Source organism: Miniopterus natalensis, chromosome 4, assembly GCF_054644295.1.
Source record: "Miniopterus natalensis isolate mMinNat1 chromosome 4, mMinNat1.hap1, whole genome shotgun sequence".
Lineage (NCBI taxonomy): Eukaryota > Metazoa > Chordata > Mammalia > Chiroptera > Miniopteridae > Miniopterus > Miniopterus natalensis.
This window is the reverse complement of record NC_142084.1, coordinates 55,789,831-55,809,483: the sequence shown is the minus strand read 5'-3', so window position 1 is coordinate 55,809,483 and position 19,653 is coordinate 55,789,831. Positions and strand designations below refer to the sequence as shown.

General features: G+C 36.3%; 1 protein-coding gene across 2 annotated transcripts in view; it reads right to left on the bottom strand.

The window, feature by feature from the left end:
- GALNTL6 (polypeptide N-acetylgalactosaminyltransferase like 6) overlaps positions 1–19,653 on the bottom strand; it is a 755,171-nt gene that overhangs the window by 314,203 nt on the left and 421,315 nt on the right. The gene's annotated exons all lie outside the window — the stretch shown is intronic.

The following is a 19,653-nucleotide window of genomic DNA, read 5'->3' as shown; positions in this document are numbered from 1 at the left end:
TTTACGTTAAGTGTATTTTACCACAATTTTAAAAATAGCTTTAAAAACTTGCATTGAAATATTTATAAGGTCCTGAGTCTGAAATAAAGCCTTTTACTTTTAACACATTTGAATCTAAAGGGCTCAGTTTTGCAAAACAAATTTTGTTGAATTTAGCAGCAGTGGTATGTGTGAAGGAAATGGAAAAGAAAGATTTAGGAGAGATCTGATCCCAGATGGCAGTTCCTGAACAGGTTTACTTATGTGGACCCAAAAGGCAAGAAGACACAATCATGGGCGCTCCAGTAACCTTCAGGAGAAATAAATCTTGTTGTTTTGTCAGTATTGTATCCCTCCAGCTAGCATAGTTGCTGGAATATTGCCCAGCCTTAGTAAAAAGTTAAATAAATAAATGAATACATTTGTTTTCCAGTAAAACACAGCTCTGTTAATGGCCTGTGGCCTTACTAATTTGATCCTATTAAAAATTCTCCTTATCATGAATGGAGACGAAAGTGTAAGTGATTCAATGTCTGTGAGACTCCGTTTCACCATTCATGACCCTGCCACCACCTCTTAAGGTTGTGACATTATATATGTGTGTATGTATGTGTTTGGGTGTACATATGTATTTATATACACATATATTTAAAACATATATTTTAAATAATGCCTACTTAGCACATTCTATGTGATTAATAAATAGTAAGTACTATTATTTCTACATTTTTGTTATCATAATGTTTATTTTAAACAATATGATACAGGTTTTGTCTCATTCTTCGGTTAGCTTGTTATGAAAAATTTTGGTCCTTCTACTGCTCAATATACAGGGTTGGGGAAAAGTAGGTTTACAGTTGTTCATATGGAAAATAACACAATAATTAATAAATAATAATACAAGAATAAACTCTGTTTCACATACAATTGCAAACCTTCTTTTGCCACACCCTGTGTAGTCTACAGGTATATTCTTGAAGCAAAAAAAATCCAGGAACAAAGCTTAATTATGAACCTGTCTGAGTTAATACAAGTCAATACATACATTGATTCATCAATTTCTTCATTTATCCAGCCACTATCCTTTTATCAAAGGCATTCTGTGTGCTGAGCACTATGCTAGTGCATAAGAAGGCCTTGCTTCCAGGAATTTGAACCCAGAACGTAAGCACATGAGCAAATGATTTGGTAAAAGGCACAACTTTAAGCTCTACGACAAGGAAAAGGGCAAAGTTTTGGGATGCGTCCCACTCCAGGCTTGTTTAGGACTTCATTGCACAGGCTGCAGACATCACACAAGGTTTTTAAGCTGGGGCACCATAGCACTATCGTGATTAATTAGGAAGACAATTTATTTCCAAGTGGAAAATGAATCGGAGGGAGGAGAGGTTGGGAGAGTTTAATTTCTCTCCTCTGGCACAACAGTTAGCAACAACAGGGTTCACTTACTTTCTCACACCCACATATCTTTACCTCTTTCCTTCACAGCTCTTGTGAATAGTGTGGTAAATTACCAAGTGGTGAGCGAAAGGCAACGTGCTAGCTTTGGGCACTCTGAACTGTTGCAGCTATGTCATATAACCTAGTTGTGCCTTAGTTACTCCCCCAGTTGTGCAGTTAGTAATAAATGTGTTGTCCATTCAACACATTTCTTAGAAGAAAGATTATTATAAGTCACATTACCAATATGCAAGAACTTTAAAAAATATGGACTGGAGGAGCAAAGTATTGAGGACAGAAATGTAAGTTTAGTAAATATATATCATACATATTGTATAGAACACACAGGCATATATAAATGTCTAGTCTCCCTCTGCTACTCTACATTTACTGATAAAAGTATTGGGAAAATCTGGAATATCTTTTCACAAGTATCATTCATGATTCAGTTGGCATAAATCAAAATCCCGGGAAGCAGAAAAAAGAAAATCTAGAATCCCTTGAGTAGTAAAAAACAGATGGCTAGTTAGATTTCACAGATCTCTATGTATATGTGATTGGGAATTTATTTCTTCACACACACAATTCAACAGTTTTGTTTTACTTCCACACTATACATATGGTAAGGCTCAAATGTTTGAAGACTAAGGTCTATAATGTTAGAGAAGCAAAAGTACCCCGACTTCATTTAAAATACCAGTACATTTTTAAAAATAACTAAAAAGTTCCCTGGGTAGAAAAGATCCAAGACGGCGGCGGACTGAGTGGGAGCCACACTCACACTCTCCCGGGACCAATCTGGATTTACAACTAAAACGTAGAAAAACAATCCTGAAAACCACCCTGAAAACCAACGGAAGCCGAGCTGGAGAGCACCCGCATAGCCCAGGACGAAAAGGGGAGACGCACAGAGACTGGTAGGAAGTGCGGACGCGAGAGGGCTGCTGGGCCCCAAGGGCAGCAGCTGAAGGCCCGGAGGGAGGGCTCAGCTGGGGGGCTCCCACTGAGGGCTCTGGGGCCTAACCCCAGGCTGGGCTCCCCAGCCCAGGGCAGCAGAGCTGAGAAGGGTGCCCACATAACCTCTGGCTGTGAAAAGCAGCCGGGCTTCCGCCTGCCAGGGAGAGGCGGCCGGAACTGCAGGCCCCTCTCAAAGGGCCATCGCCCAAGGTTTCGTGGGCAGCCACTCACCTTGGGCTCCGGCAGAGGGGGGTGGAGTGGGCTGGAGCTGTGTGGGGAGACTCTGGGGACAGGCATTCCCCCAGACTGAGGGGGACATCTTTCTCGGGAGGACTACTTTCAGCTTTTGCCTGGGGGGGGAAGTAACTGCCCCACCCTGCTGGAGAGCCTCTCCCCTGCCCAGAGGGGTTTCTACAGCCTGAGGCTTGTTAAGAGACTGGTAACAACCAGCCGTCCCACCCTGTGGAGCTTCTACAGCCTGAGGCCCATTAAGAGAATGAGATTAACAAATCTGAAGACTGAGGCAGACCTCTGGGTGCTTTGACTCTTTGCCTGATCTGTTTTGGGACCTGGGCCTTAGGAAAGTGGACTTTGGTGTGCATCTCAGTCCTGTCCAAGTGCATCCAGCCCCAGCAGTGGAGGCCTCAAGCCTGGAGGTTGTTGATAGCCCCAAACAGGGTACTCTGGGCCAGTCACAAACTGCGTCTGACATTGGCCTATACCAGAGACCCTCCAAAAAGACTGAGAATCCTAGCAGACCTACCTAACATTTAGCCAAAATGGGGAGACCAAAAAACAAGCCCCAGATGAAAGAACAAGAGAAGTCTCCAGGAAAAGAGCCAAATGAAACAGAAAAAAGCAGAGATAAATGATATAGAGACTAAAAAAATAAGACGAAAGATCAATGAAACCAAGAGCTGATTCTTTGAAAAGATAAACAAGATTGATCAACCTTTAGTCAGATTCACAAAGAAACAAAGAGAGAGGACCCAAATAAACAAAATCAGAGACAAAAGAAGTGAAATAACAACTGACTCAACAAAGAAAATAAATGGGACTGCATCAAAATAAAAAGCTTCTGCACAGCAAAGGGAACCATCAACAAAATGAAAAAGGAGCCCACTGTATGGGAGAACATATTTGCCAACGACATATTAGATAAAGGGTTAATATCCAAAATACATAAGGAACTTATACAACTTAACAAAAGGAATACAAACAATCCAATTAAAAAATGGGCAATGGACATAAATAGACACTTCTCCAAAGAGGACAAACAAATGACTAAGAGACATATGAAAAAATGCTCAACGTCGCTAATCATCAGAGAGATGCAAATTAAAACCACAATGAGGTATCACTTCACACCTGTCAGAATGGCTCCATCAACAAGTCAACGAACTACAAGTGCTGGAGAGGGTGTGCAGAAAGGGGAACCCTAGTGCACTGCTGGTGGGAATGCAGACTGGTGCAGCCACTATGGAAAGCAGTATGGAGTTTCCTCAAAAGATTAAAAATGGAACTGCCTTATGTCCCAGTGATTCCACTTCTAGGAATATATCCTAAGGAACCCCAAACACCAATGGCAAAGAACTTATGCACCCCTATGTTCATAGCAGCACAGCTGACAATAGCTAAGATTTGGAAACAGCCCAAGTGCCCATCAATAGATGAGTGGATAAAGAAGTTGTGGCACATTTACACCATGGAGTACTATGCAGCTGTAAACAGGAAGGACCTTTTGGCCTTTGGCACAGCATGGAGGAAACTAGAGAATATTATGCTAAGTGAAATAAGCCAGTCAGAGAAGAACAAGTACCAAATGACCTCACTTATATGTGGAATATAATAAATGAAATAAACTGATGAACAAAGTGGATCTAGAGACATAGAAGCTTGGAACAAACTGAGGGATCTCAGAGAGAAGGTGGGGAGGGGAGTGTGGGTGGGGGTAGGTAATCAGGGAACTTGTATGTTTATGGGCATGGCCCATGGACGTGGACATTGGTGTGGGGAGGGCCTGGGGGTGGGATGGATGTGGGGGGGAGGGGTCAGTGGGGTTAAAAGGGGGACATCTGTAATGGTCTCAACAATAAAGATAAACATTAAAAAAAATTACATGTAAATGTATCTATATATTTACTAAGAGCTTTTCCATAGCTGCTGCAACATTTTACATTCTCACTAGCAATATCTGAGGAGTTAAACATACTTAATTACATATTTAAATATTCTGTTAAAATATTAAGGGGAAAACACCGTGTCAAAAAACATATTTTGATTTCTTTATCTGAATGATATTTATAATTATTAGTTTATAAGTTTATATTAGGAAATAAAATAAAATAAAAAGACATGCATTTCTATTAATCCTCTTCTCCTTAGAAGAAGAGGGAGATAATATATATGTTTGAGAGGAGAAAAGAAGAATGTAAATTGTTCTTTTAAAAGTGACCCTTGTCATCCACTCACCCGTTCTGCTCCAAGGTGTAGCCCCCATTGAGCAGGCGCACCAGTGAGTCTGAATGAGGACTGCTGAAGAGGGCAGAGATGGGTGTATTTATAGTGCGTGGGAAGTTTGGATTGGGAGAGTCAAAGAAGATGAAGAGAACGCTTGAAAATGGGAACCTAAATCACAGGTTTGGAAACCAGAAGCCAGTGGTGTGTAGCAGCATAACATGACGATAGTACATTGTGCTGGAATTGAGTTCTGTGATCAAGAAGCCGGAGAGGACAGGAAGGGCAAGGAGGCATGGAAATGGATCTCTGTCTCTTTGAAATGTATCTAAATCTTTTAAAAAGCTAAATAAGGTCCTGGTCAGCTTTAAAATCCAGGAATGTCTTTGTTGAGGACCTGGGAACTAGCTCTTTAAAACAAAATAGATACAGAGATATAGAACCATGGGACAGACTGATGAATTTCAGAGGGAAGATGGGGGGTAGGGTGGGGGAGATTAAGCAAAGAATTTATATGCATATATGCATAACCCCTGGAGGTTGGGGTGGGTGTGGGCAGACACTGGGTGGACGGGATCAAGGGGGGGAAGGGGACATCTGTAATACTTTCAACAATAAAGATAAATTTAAAAAAATAAAAATAAATAAGGTAGAATCATCAAGGAAGACACAGCCCCTCTTTCCCAGCTCTGCAGCAGGGTAGAAGCCTAACTCTCTCCTACCTCCTATGAGAAAGATATGAAAAGTTGATTTATATTTTTTATAAAGCCAATTAGCTAACACTGATGGTCACCTCAATTACCATGTAAATTTAAGATAAACATTGTGTAACAAATAGTGCTATCAAGTTCTCTTGAAAACTAGTTATTGTTTATCCTGAGAACCTGTATGTATTGGATTTTATCTCCTTGGCTAAGAGGTTAAGGTTTGTTTCTGTCTTTGAATCTCTTTCAAAAATTTCCTGTGCTACACATTACATTCTGGTTTAATGGTAATTCAATAGCCAAACTGTTTATTTCCCTTTTACCTTTGTGGAGAGATTTCTGGGCTATCTATTTATCCAACTACAAACTTTGAGCAAAAACTTATGGCATTAATGATCTCTCTGTTAAATTATTCCACTGTCACTTCAAAATTATCTTTGGGAGATGTGCCTAACTCTCACCCATTGCTTTGTACTGTTCTCCTTCTGCTTACCATGGCTTGATAAGTTGTGGTTCACTTTACCTCATTGCTCTTTTCTGGTGTCTAAATGTAGCTATGGATAAAATCTTAATCATTTTTCCTTGGTAAGGTCTACCGATAGCTTTTATATTTGTTCTCTTTATCTCTATTGCTGCCCTGCTGATCTTGATGGTCAATAATTTGTACCTCCTTCAAGTCTTATTTTTTCCTTCACGTTACCTCTCCAGCTCTAAACAAGTTCACCAGTACTTCCTAACCAACTGTTTTGCTGAGGCATTCCGTAAATGTCTGAAATGTGCAGTGGCACCTATTGCTCGCAAGTGATCACTTTGTGGTAGTTGTCGAGGTCTTTTGTTATCTTGGTTCCAATAGAGTTATAGGCTCTGATTTCCATTATTCTTTAAGACACAAGACCCTCAGTATAGTCAGACTGTTTTAATTATTTATTTTTTAGAACTTTCCAATAAATTTTATTACTAATCTCAAATCATGTATAGATACAACAACAAAACCACCAGAAACACACAGTCTATCACTAATAAACTGAATGTTAACCTCAGTAATTAGTTGAAATCTAATAATTTTTTAGAGCCCAAACTGGCTTCTTCTATGAAGCCATCCATGAATGTTGAAGCTTTCTAAGAACATTCTATGAAGCACTTCATGAGCCATTCCTTTCTTAACCGTTCCTGAATTTTGTCTATGATGATTTATTATTATATAATAACACATTTAAAAAATGGATGTACTGAGGTATATGTATCCTACTTTATATTGTCTAAAATAGTTCAGGAAGCTGGACTTTAATGACATGGCTATTATTCAAATGCTTATTCTTTTTAATATTGTCAGTGAAAAAAATGATCTAGAAAAAGAATTGGATTTTTGGCTACAATTAAAAGTAATTCATAGTTAAGTCTGTGGAAAATAGATGATCATCCTGGGTAATGCAATTTTACAGTGAAAAACAAAGTGTGACTCTGAAGCAATGAATTTATTTATCTATTTAGTTTTTAGCAGAAATTTTAGGCTGTTTTAAAGATGAATTCTGACTGTCAGTATCACTGGAATAAATAAACAGTGTTTTCATATTACTAATTTGAAGGTGCTTTAGTGATTGGCAGCACCACTGTGCATTTTGTGAGTGACTATGCAGGGACAATCATCTTGTCATCCCAGATCCAGGTATCGAGTGCATCCTGGTGTGGAGGTTGCAGTCCTTGGGAGTCATTTATCCCCTAGTTTCTGGTGGTGAGAAGACTGAAGGGGAGAAGACTGAGTTGATTTGCTCCCACTGGCTGGGACACAGTCAGTCTCCCCAGCACCTGGCTGCTGGCAAGGGGGTCAGGTGGGAGGATTCCTCAGCCAGTGGGTGCTAAGCACCAAGTTGTGGGGCAGGGACCCCAGAACCTGGGAGGATCTGCGCTTGTTTAGAAAGTATCTCCATGCCTGAAAGATTAATAAATAACTAATTTAAAAACCACCAGGGACTGTGAAAGAAAGAAAAAAGTTTTGTATTTTAATTTTAAAAAGTGTTTTAAGGAGCCCTACATTTTTGTTTTGTACTGAGTGGGACAAATGAGGTAGCTGGTTCTGCTTTTAGTCATTACTACTCAATGGTTAGCCCGGAGCCCACTGTGTTTTTGTTTTGTTTTGTTTTGTTTTGTTCTGTTGTTTGTTTTTTTACATCCCATTTGGATTGAATTCTAACTTGGTTGCTCTTATCCTTGGCTCTCAGTTAAGTACCTGATTACTTAATGGTAAGATTTTTAAAAATTACATAGAAGAGAAGTAATACAAAATTAAAAGCAAATGAAAACAAAACAACTGATAGGGCAGGGAAATATTCTGCAATAAGTAAATAGACATAAATTGGGATTATCACTCATAAAAAAGTTTGCTTAAACTGTGTTAGTTGTCACAGAGATGTTTATGTACGAACTAGAGAGAAGGTAGAATGTTCCTTAAATCTCTGGGAAAACATACATGTTGCGGAGGTTTTAAGAATCCATTTATGCTGACAATGTTAAAGAATTCTATTATATTGACTAAGAAAAAAGTAGACAGTCACAATGTCATAAGATAAATTAAACACCAGCTGTTGAAGTTACACTTTAGTTCCAATTTTCAGTCAATTCCCTATTCACTCGATAATTTTAGTGAAATAAAACAAGAATGCAATTTAATTTATCTGGTAGCATCTTTAAAAATTATATTTAAAATATTAAAATAATCTATAAGGTTATTTGTCCTTATAGACAATTGACTCTTTAGAAATCTTGACGTGACTATAGTTTCAGTAGTTGCAAGAATTTTAGCAAGCAGGGTTCTGTGATACTTTGTAGTCCCCTGGCCAGATCAGAAAAAAGTCACATGGCTTTTTAAGCCCCACACCTGCTAATGAAAGCTCAGAGAAAATTCTAGTGTTTAATTCTGTGCAGCACTCTTCCAGCTCTTTTGAGACAACCCAGGCAAATTGCTTTAAGCTTTTCATTTACTCTTGCATGACCCACTTTTTGCCACATGCTATATAGCTCCACACTGATCTAAAGAATGCATTAGCCACAGACAACTGCAATAAGTGGTTTTCACAAGAAACATTTAGAACTCTCACTGAAATATAATGAACTTTCTAAAACCTATCAAGGTCTTAATACCATTCCTGGGCTCTTCCAGTATTTCCACTCTACTGATGATCATTGGCACGATCTAAATACAAGCCAGTTCAAGTGGTTGATTCAGACAAACAAAAATCTTCCTGTATCTAAAATTGTGATGAATAATTATTTTTGTCATCTTAAAATTACATTCAGGTGATTCTTGTCTCTATCACACAGCAAGTATGATCGCAGATCTCTTGCCTTTCTATAACCATTGTTTACATTCAGAATGACTTCAGTAAATTGTATAACATCTTATATTTCTATGAAAAGCTGAACATTGTCATGACAATAAAAGTGTTTTTTATAAAATTGTCAATATTATTTCAAAGCTATCAAAATTTGTCTTATGCTCTCATTGTATATTTACCCTTAAAAAAGAAAAAATGTCATAAATACTCAGAGTGCAAGATTATCAACAAGAAGCTACTCACTCTTTATAATTAAAATAATTTAAGAGTGCCTTAAATATTACTAATCTTCTGACATCTCTATGGCAGAACACTAATATCCTTATTTGCAAGCCTATGATTCAAAGAGTTAAAGTAATTTGTCAAAGAATGCAGAAAAAACAAATGATAGAGCAGGATGTAAAACTCATTTGCCTTATTAAAAACTAAGAAATGATGAATTAGATCAATTAATATTAATAAAAGTCTGATTGAATTTGAATGCTAAAGATGGAATTAAAATGCTTTAGGACCAGAGAGGGTAGGCAGATACGTTTTCCCTTTAGTATCTATATTAAATATTTTGCTAAAAAGAGATAAGGATTTCATATGTAGGTGATCTGAAGAGGGCTGAGGCTTTGAAGCTGATTTTTGGGAGGAGACACACATATCTTGGAGTGGGTGCCTGTGCTGGGAGGTTGGTTTTAATTCTGGAATATCAGTTAAGACAGGGGTGGGAGACAGTCCTAGAGGCTGGCTGCTGAGAATTTGCTGAAAGGTCTAGCTTTACGGAAGAATTTTATGTGGGAAAGCAAAACTACCTTCTAGCTTCTCTAATCGAGTAATCTAAGGTATGAAACGAATTAGGGATTTTAATTTCACATTTATGCTGTCTCTTCTTCCTGACACAATACACATAGGAGAGAGAGAGAAAGAAGGCACAGGAGCAGGACCAGGAGGAGTAGGAGGGGAAGGGAAGGAGATCCTTGAATCCCATGATACAGGTGTATATTTTAGAAAGCTAATTAATTACTTATTGGAGGAAATATTTTGCAAGAAAAATGCTGTCAAAACATTCTATGATACCTCTCACACACACACATCTCATTTATTTAAAAACTAACTATAGCTCAGTTGGTTAGAGCATTGTCCTGATACACCAAGGTTGTGGGTTCGATCCCCAGTCAGGGCACATACAAAAATCAAGCAATAAATAAATAAATAAATAAGTGGAACAACAAAAATCAATGTTCTCTCTCTCTTCCTCTCTCTCTCTAAGTCAATAAAATAAAAATATAAAATAAAAGCTAAATTGTAAACATCACATAGAATAGAAAGGAAAACAATAATATCATCAATAGGTCTTATATTACTGATGATTATTTAGCAGTTTCATGATATAAAGTAGTATAGGAAAAAATTTAAGATCTATCAATCAATTAACACAGAAAATGTTATTAAAAATATCTCAACTAAACCAGTAAATTGCAATACCAATTATATTTACAATCATTCAATTTAGAAATGCTATTGCTTTAGGTTAATGATGTTTCTAGGTAGAAGATAATTTTATCTTTCCATTTCTTTGTGGAAATGGAAACAGTCAGCACTTAAGAAATACTTGTTGAGTTGAGTACCAGTTTTCTACATTAATATCCTCATATAATGTTGTTACGCGGCCATTATCCTTACAATTTTAAATATGGGTTCAAATCTTGCCTCTGCTGTTTGCAATACACAAACCCTTGGGCACACACTGAAAATATCTGAGGTGCGGCCTGGCCAGGTGGTTCAGTTGGACAGAGCACCATCCCATGCACCAAAAGTTTGCAGGTTTGATTCTAGGTCAGGCACATACCTAGCTCGTGGGTTCGATCCCCAGTTGGGGCACATACAGGGGCCAACCGATAGATGTTTCTTACATCAATGTTTCTCTATCTCTCCCTCTCTAAAAATCAATAAAAAAATGATATCCTTGGGTGAAGATTAAAAAAATATTTTAAAATATCTGAGGCACAATTTTCCAATTTACAAATCGAGAAGAAAAGAATATTTAGAATGCAGGGTTTCTATGATGATTAAATATTATTACATAATGTGTGTATAAGTGCCCATCATAGTACATGGAACAGAATCAGATTTGTATAAATCCTTATGAGGAACACAGTGAATCTTGAAGCAAAAAAAAAATAGTTTGCTTGAGAGTGAAAAAAGTCTCAAATTTCAAAACCACTTCCAATTCTAGAAACATTTCAGCTTCCAAAATATGACTTGGTTGTTCAGCAAATTCTTAAAATAAAAATTATGAAGTAGTTAACTTTTCTTCCTAGCTAGTCTGGTATATTTTTATAGTCTTTTTTTTTTTTTTTTTTTTTAATTTCCCCACATTGTCAGACCAGCAACTAAAACTGAATCCCAGAAATTATAGCAAGTTCAAATTCAATTTTCTCAAAGTGTTGGTCTATGAGTCAAAGATCAGAAAGTGTTTTTGCTCTTTTTGAACTGTGGAATGAAAAGATTTCTAGTAAAGAAATACCAGACCGCTGAATACTGTAGCTGATGCTACATGATACCTATAAGTTATTTAAATAATATGTGCAAGTTTAGTTTAAATTAATATTAACAATTAAAATCGTATATGATTATAAAAAAAGTAAATCTTAGTAACAAACTAGAAGCTTGATTTTTTGGGGGGGGTTATTAACTAAAAATCTATGACCATTGAGTTCCAAGCTAAACTGTTGACAGAAATATCAATCCTACCACCTAATGGGCTGTTACGTCAAATCTGTGGAACATAACACTATAATGTCTCAGCCCCATTTGAAAAGCCTGAAACTGGTTCAAACACACTGAAAAGTTATAAGTGAAATAGGATAGAGAAAGTAAACTCTGTTTTGGGTTTGCCTCAGAATCATAACTTATTAAATCAGACATATACGTGCATTTACCTTATGTGTCCAAGACCAAGACACTGCAATGAGCTCTTAAAGTGAATACAAAACCTGGTTACATGGAAAGCAGTTTAAAACATACACTGACAGGAGAACATTGCATAAGCAACCTGTGCTATGAGGAGTAAGGGCTACTTCACAGAGGACATTCAGAATCACCATGAAGGTGTCATCATTCACTTGGCTAAGCAGGAATCTATAATTTTCTCCTAGGACATATCTACATATCTTTTATGGTCAACTAGCTGTCTTTCAAGCTTTCCCAAGTCAATAATGTAAATATAATTTACAGGAATTTTAAGCAGCTCAGTCAATGTGCTGGTGGCAGTCAAAATATTCCCCTTTTCCCTGTAAGCTAGGGTCATGTCCATAATCAGACATTCCATCAGAGGAAGGAAAAGGCTCTCTGTAGGAGCAAATTCTAAATGAGATGTGTTGCCAGCAAAATCTACTTTTTAAAAAATTTAATTTATTGGATGGCATTGGTTCACAAAACCATACAGGTTTCTAGTATACAACTCAAAAAACATCATCACACTGCATAGTGCACCCATCAGCTCAAGCAGTCTCTTTCCATCTCCATTCTCCACCCCCTTTGCTCACCTCTACCTTCCCCCACCCCCTTTCCCTCTGGCTATTACCACACTGTTGTATGCATCTTTGTGTAAAATCTACTTTGGATGCAAAAGAATCCCTGTTAAGATCTTATTATGATTTTTCCTTTACCCCTTATACAAAGAAATTACATTAAAATGACACCTAATTTAACATGTATGTCATTGTTTTGATGCGTAATCCAAATTTGTGGTTATTTTGTATATAATTATACAGTAGCAAAAAGAAGGGTTAGGTAGCCATCAGAACTTCTGTAAAGTAACTAAAATAATATAAAATAATAAAATAAAATAATAAAATAAAATAAAATAATAAAACTTTTCTGTAGTGAAAAGTTTCCAGGAGCCACCACTATCAACATAATGGAGCACTGGCTCTGGTTTCTGGCGACATTTTATTGTAAAGTGAAGCGAAATATCTTTCCTTGTCAGGCCAGCTTGTAAAAATCATAACTGGTGCATATGTATAAGACAGTGGTTGTGGGGGGGTATGTGATTCTTATTGAGTGGGAGATAGGGATTAGAAAGACGAAAGTGAGAGATGGTGAGGAAACTAATTGCCTTGAACATGAGAATGTCACATATATAAAGAGCAAAGGGCCTAATAATAGGACTAGACAAAATCATCACATTAAAATTCTGCTCAGTTTTCAGACTGGCCACAGCTCTCTTCTTACCACATGATGGCATGGAGTTTGATTAAAAACTGTCATGAAAGCCAAAAGAAAGATTTAAAACAACTTAAAGCAACAGCTTAAAGCAGCACTTAGTGACATAGTATTTTTACATAGCATTACATAGTTTACATAGTGCTTTTATATGAATATATAGATGTTATATCTAAATATAAACAGGAAGATTTAAAAAATCATAATGGTTTAAAAGAAAGAATCTTAGAGTTGACTGCCTGGGCTTGACCCCAGCTCCACTACTTATAACTATGACCTTGAGGACATTCTTAAACTTGTCTGAGTCTCAATTTCCTCAGTTATGCTTTACTTCTAAGATGGGCCCATTACAATTTTCATTATTAATAAATGACATGATATGTAAGCAGAAAATCCTCAGGTAAATTTTTAAAATCATTAGAATATGCTGGATATAAGCTAACTATAGGAAAATTAATGACTTGTTTGTATTTTAGAGAAAAAAATTAAGAAATTAAAAAATTAAAACCACACCATTTACAATAGCATCAAATCTAACAAAATAAGTGTAAAATTCTGCACCCAAAATTTTATGAATAAAGAAGATATAAACATAGATGAAACCATGTTTTATAAATTGGGAGATTTGGTATTATAAAGATATCAAGTCTCCCCAAATTGGTTTTGTAGAATTTGACAAGCTGACCCTAAAATATTTGAGTAGAAATTCAAATTGTTCATTTATACTTTTCTTTTTAAAAAATATATCTTTATTGATTTCAGAAAGAGGAAAGGAGAGGGAGAGAGAGCGAAACATCAATGATGAGAGAGTCATTGATCGGCTGCCTCCTGCATGCCCCCTGCTGGGGATCGAGCTCGAAACTGTGGCCTGTGCCCTGACCAGTAATCGAACCGTGATCTCCTGGATCATAGGTCAATGCTTAACCACTGAGCACGCCTGCTGGGCACTCCATTTATACTTGAGATACTCTTTAAAAAGAAAAAGAAAAAGAAAAAGAAGAAAAGAAAAAGATGAGAGGACTTGTTCTACCAGGCAGCAACATTTATTTGAAAGTTATGATTAAAACTGATTGATACAATAAAATAAAATGTGACAATAAAATATAATAAAGAATTTAAAAATGGACAATTGACTTATGTAACTGGAAAGCAGTGGGGGAAATGACCTTTTAAGTTAATGGTTCCAGGAAAATTACATATTCAAATTAAAAAATGGCACTTGCTTCCTACTGCACGCCATGCTCAAATGTCAATTGCAGGTAGATTGTGGATCTAAATGTGAAAGGCAAAACAAGAAATAAAGCATAACATAGGAAATTACTTTCTTTCCATCAAGGTAGGAAAATATTATTAAACAGGACAAAGAAAACAATATTAGACGTAGAGTAGAGAAAAAAAGTTATTTAACTACACTGAAATTTATAATTTTTATTTTTTTATTAAAATATACCATTAAGAGAGTGCCAAGAGAAGACAAAGGTGGGAAAATATATTTGTGCCATATTTAATTTAAAAAGCTTCATCTCCAGAATATAAAATGAATTCCTACAAAGCAATGTGCACATCAGAAATGTGAACATGCGTATGCCAAGAGATCTGTACAAGTATGTTCATAGAAGCACTCTTTTAATGTTCCCAAACTGGGACATATACAAATGTTTATTGATAGAAAAGAGAACAAATTAATTGTTGTATATTCATTCAATGCGAAGCTGTGCAATAATAAGGATGAGTGAAATACAGCTACTCAAAAAAACAAAGGTAAATTTCACAAACACAGGCTGAGCAAAAGTATCCACACAGAGTAGAATACTTACTGTGTAATTTCCATTATATAAAGCTCTAAAATGGCAAAACTAAATAATGGATTATAGGCAAGTATGCTTAGGTGGTAAAACTATAAAAAAAAAACAAAGAATGTAATTACCACAGAACTCAGGTGCTTTTGGGGAGAGTGAGGGTGGTTAACAATTTGAAGCAGTCATGAGCAGGCTTCCAAGGGGCTCACAATGTCTTATTTCTTCACCTGAGTCATGTTTATCTTAGAATTCTTTTATGATAAATCACGAGATAGTATATCTGCTTGTTGTTGTTGTTGTTTTATTTTGCACACACACACATAATATTTTTCAATAATAAAAACTAAAAAGGTAGAAATAAAAGTTAGAGACACCATTAAAAAAGTGGAAAGAGAAGATGGAGCTTGCTCTGGATTGAACTGCACCCCCAACTGAACTGAACTCCCCCCAAGTTCTTATGTTGAAGTCCTAACTTCCTAATGCCTCATTTGATAGTATTTGGAAATGGGGCCTTTGTGAGGTAATGAGGTTGCAAGTATGGGGCTCTCATGACAGGATTAGTGCTTTATAAGAAAACACACCAGAGAGCATGCTGCCCTGTCTCTTTACGGTGTGAACACACTTTGAGAAAACAGCAAGCTGCAAGCCAGGCAGAGAGCTCTCACCAGAAATACAGAAACCTTGACCTCAGACTTTCCAGCCTCTGGACTGAGAAATCAATTTATAAATAATGCTGTTGACAATAATCTTGCGCTTGTCTTTTTGTTCACATGTGCATGTTGTTTGTTGGATATATAAGATGGGAAGTGCAAGGTTATAAAATAGGGAATAAGGTAGGAATATAATGTCAAATCTATTTTTCAAATGTTTGAAGAGTTTACACATCCACTATAGTTTATTAGCGGTACTGTTTTTCTCCATCCTTGCCAATAGTTTTTATTTTAGCCATTAAATTCAGTGTACAGTGCTCTGATATTGTGGTTTTAATTTACATTTTCATAATCAATAATCAGCTTAAGAGCTATTTTGCATGTTCATTAGCCATCTATATATTCCCTTTTATGAAGTGCTTTTTCACTCCAGTGCCATTTGTTTTTCTGCATTGTCTTGTCTTTTTCTTACTGATTCTGTAAAAATTCTTTGTATATTCTATATTCAAGTCTTTTGCAAGTTCTAAGAATTGCAATTATCTTTTCATATTCTATATTAGTCAGTGTGGACTGCCATAACAAAATACCTTAGATTGGGTGGCTAAAACAACAGTAATAGTCTTGACTCATAAAATTTGTGTGATCTGAGGCAAGAATACAAACGGAGGTAACATATACCTATGTCTAAACAATTAAAAGCTAAAAGTTTAAAAATCTGAAATCAAGATAAACAATATTCATTTTTTCCATTGCAGTGTAACAAATGACCACAAAATTAGTGGCTTAAAATAAACAGCTGGTTCAGTTATGTAAGTCAGAAGTCTGGAGTGATGTGGCTGGACTCTCTGCTCTGGGTCTTACTGGCCTGAAATCAAGATGTTCACTAGGATTATGTTTCTCATCTGGGGATCAGGGTTTTGAAAACTCACTGGTTGTTGGCAAAATTTATTTCCTTGCAGTTATAGGACTGAGGCTCTTTTTCTGTGCTGACTGGCAGTCAGGGCTGTTCTCAGCTCCTAGGAGTCAGCACGTTCCTTACCAACATGGCCATCTTCATTTTCAAGGTGTTTCAAATCCTTACTGTGTTTTAAATCTCCGACTTCTTTTCCTGTGCTCAGCAAGAGAAAACTCTCTGCTTTTAAAAGCTTATGTGAATAGGTCAGGCCTACCTGGTTAATTTCTCAGTCTTAAGATCAACTGGGCCATGTAACATAAACTAGTTTCAGTTAAAAAATCCATATCCACAGTCCCAGGGCTATGCAGGGCGTGTACACGTGTGTGTGTGTGTGTGTGTGTGTGTGTGTGTGTGTGTGTGTGTGTGTGTACTGAGGGCATCTTGCATCTTAGAATTCTGCCTACCACAGTCTACTTTCTGGCTTCCAAAGATTCATGTACTTTCCAAATGCAAAATTTATTTTAGTACCTCTCAAGAATCCTAAAATTTTCATCCTATTGCCATATCAGTTCAAGTCCAAAATTTTATAAGCTTAAAAATCTAAAATCTCATTATCTGAATCATCTAAACCAGGTGTGGATGAGGCTCCTGGGTATATTCTACTGGATTAACTAGAAATGCTAGGACACAGTAACTCTCCTTCTTTGTACCTATAAAACTAAGGAGATAACTTACATTCCCCCAATACTATCAACCTAAAATGGAGGGACTGGAATAGTTAAAAAGGGGGAAATAAAAGGTAAAATGTAAAGTGAATTGGTCCAAAGCAGTTTTAAAATGCAGTCTGGTGAACTCTAGCTATAGTTCTTTGATTAGGTTTCTAGGACTGGGAATAATTCTCTGTGGCTCTAAACTCTGCCATCTTGGCTCCACCCTTAGGCTCTGGATTCCATCCTCTGAGTCATTCTTCCACTTTCACGAAAGGTAGCCCATGATTGTAGCTGACTAGTTCAAGTCCCTTGTTTCTTGCTAATATTTTATCTATTCATTTAAGTCCAAATTTGTCAATGTTTCTGCTAATACAGTATTCTCTAGAACTTTGTGAACTTTTCATGAATTTTGCTGCTTTTCATTCCATTAAGAAAGTCCTATCTACGATAGATATTTTAAATAGAATTCCTTCTCTACCTTCACTTCTGCTGAGATATCTGAGGAGCAAGGACCTTAAAAATCCTATGGAGATGCCTCCAGTTTCTGTCACCAGGTCTGTGAGACATACCCTTAATCTCTCCCTTTCTCTCTTTTTATTTTAATCCTTACCTGAAAATATTTTTTCCATCTTTTCAGAGAGAGTGGAAGGGAGAAAGAGAGAGAAGCATCTATGTGAGAGAGACACATCAATTGGTTGCCTCCTGCATGTGCCCCAATCAGGGCTGGGATCCAGCCTGCAACCAAGGTACCTGCCCTTGGCCTGAATGGAACCTGGTACCCTTCAGTCCATAGATGAACCTTTTTTTTTTTTTTTTTAATCATCACCCAAGGGTGTGTTTCCATTGATTGTTAGAGAGAGAGAGAAACATCAGTCATTTGCCTCCTGTATGCACTCCAACTAGAGATCAAACCAAAACCTAGGTGTGTGCTTTAACCAGAATCAAACCTGAAACATTTTGGTGTATGGCATGACCCCCCAACCAACCAAGCCACCTGGTCAGGGCCACACCTATAATCTCATGAATGAGCAACCTACATGTATGACTGAATACTCTGATATTTTCACTTTTTTCAAGTTTTAGCAAAAGGTCCTACAGCCATAACCTCAGATTTTTCTCTATACCATGCTTTCAGAATCATAGTGTTTGTACCTTTTCCCATCTGAATTGGTTGGATTTTCCCAGATCATCAAGTCTCCCTATATGATTAAATATGCTATTATATAATATAACCTAGTTATGGAAATAAAATCTGTCATATTCACAGTCCCAATAATTATTTCAGGCATGTATATACACAAGGTGATTTCTCTCAACCAAATAAGCTATTAAAAAGATGTTCTATCCTTTTACTTTGGTCCTACAGTCTCTGTGTAGCTTGAGGAGATCCAGAACAGTCTCATTTAAAACACAGAGCCAAAACAGGCACCATTCCTGCTCAGATCTATGAGTGCTGCTAAACAGAGCACATGAATGTACTGTCATATAGTCAGAATAAAGCATTATACAACAATGAAAATGAATGAAGTAAAGCATATCATAGATCTGACAAACGTAATGTTTAATAAAAATAAGTTCTATTTATATAAAAAGAGATAATGTATGCTTAGATGATAAAATTATAACTAAAAGAAAAAATTTATTATCATAAACATCGGATAGTAGTTCCTTGTGAAGTAGGGAAAGAAGGGATGGCTATTGGGAGCACTCAAGAGAGGGATTCACAATACTGTAATGTTGATTCCTTGACTTAAGTAGTGGTTACATGAGCATTTGGTTTATAATAAATTTATTTAGCTGAACACAACAAAGCTTTTCTACTGTTCTGTACATGTATTATATATATGTCATAATAAGAGAGGCTAAATAATATAATGAAGTTAGAAATTCATCTACCTTATAGATGATAAGTGATTTGGTAATTAATCCACACAGAATTAAAACTTTCATTTTCATAATTAAATTGATTATAGTAAAACACACTTTATATTTCTGGTAACCAGAGGATGGAGGGAAAGATAAATCTCTAAAGATGGTAATAAATTAAGAGAATGCTATTTTAAAGTACTCTGATAAAATTACATTTGTGTTTTTAATAATTACTTCTATGCTGAAAATTAATACATATGACATTTTCTTAGTGTTTTTTGAAAGATTTTTCTCTTTAGAAATATATAAGAAATGGTTTTAATCATCTTTCTTGATAAGTTCAATCAAAATTTCAATCATGACACACAGAATTGCATTTTTTTCCCTTGAAAGTCCTTTATTTTAAAAGGAAGCATTCCCTATGTTGGGTCCAATGGCAGATAGGAATGATCTCAATTAAAGTAACATTTAAAAATGAGTCTCTGGGACACTTCATTTGAGTCCTTTTGGGGAGGTATTAATGAAATGAAGTGTCAGTTTCAAAATCAAGTTACATAGCACATGATATAATTGTCCTCCTATAAAATGCTAATGAATATGATCGGATAGAAAGAATTTCAGTGGAACCTTTTATCTTCTATTTCAT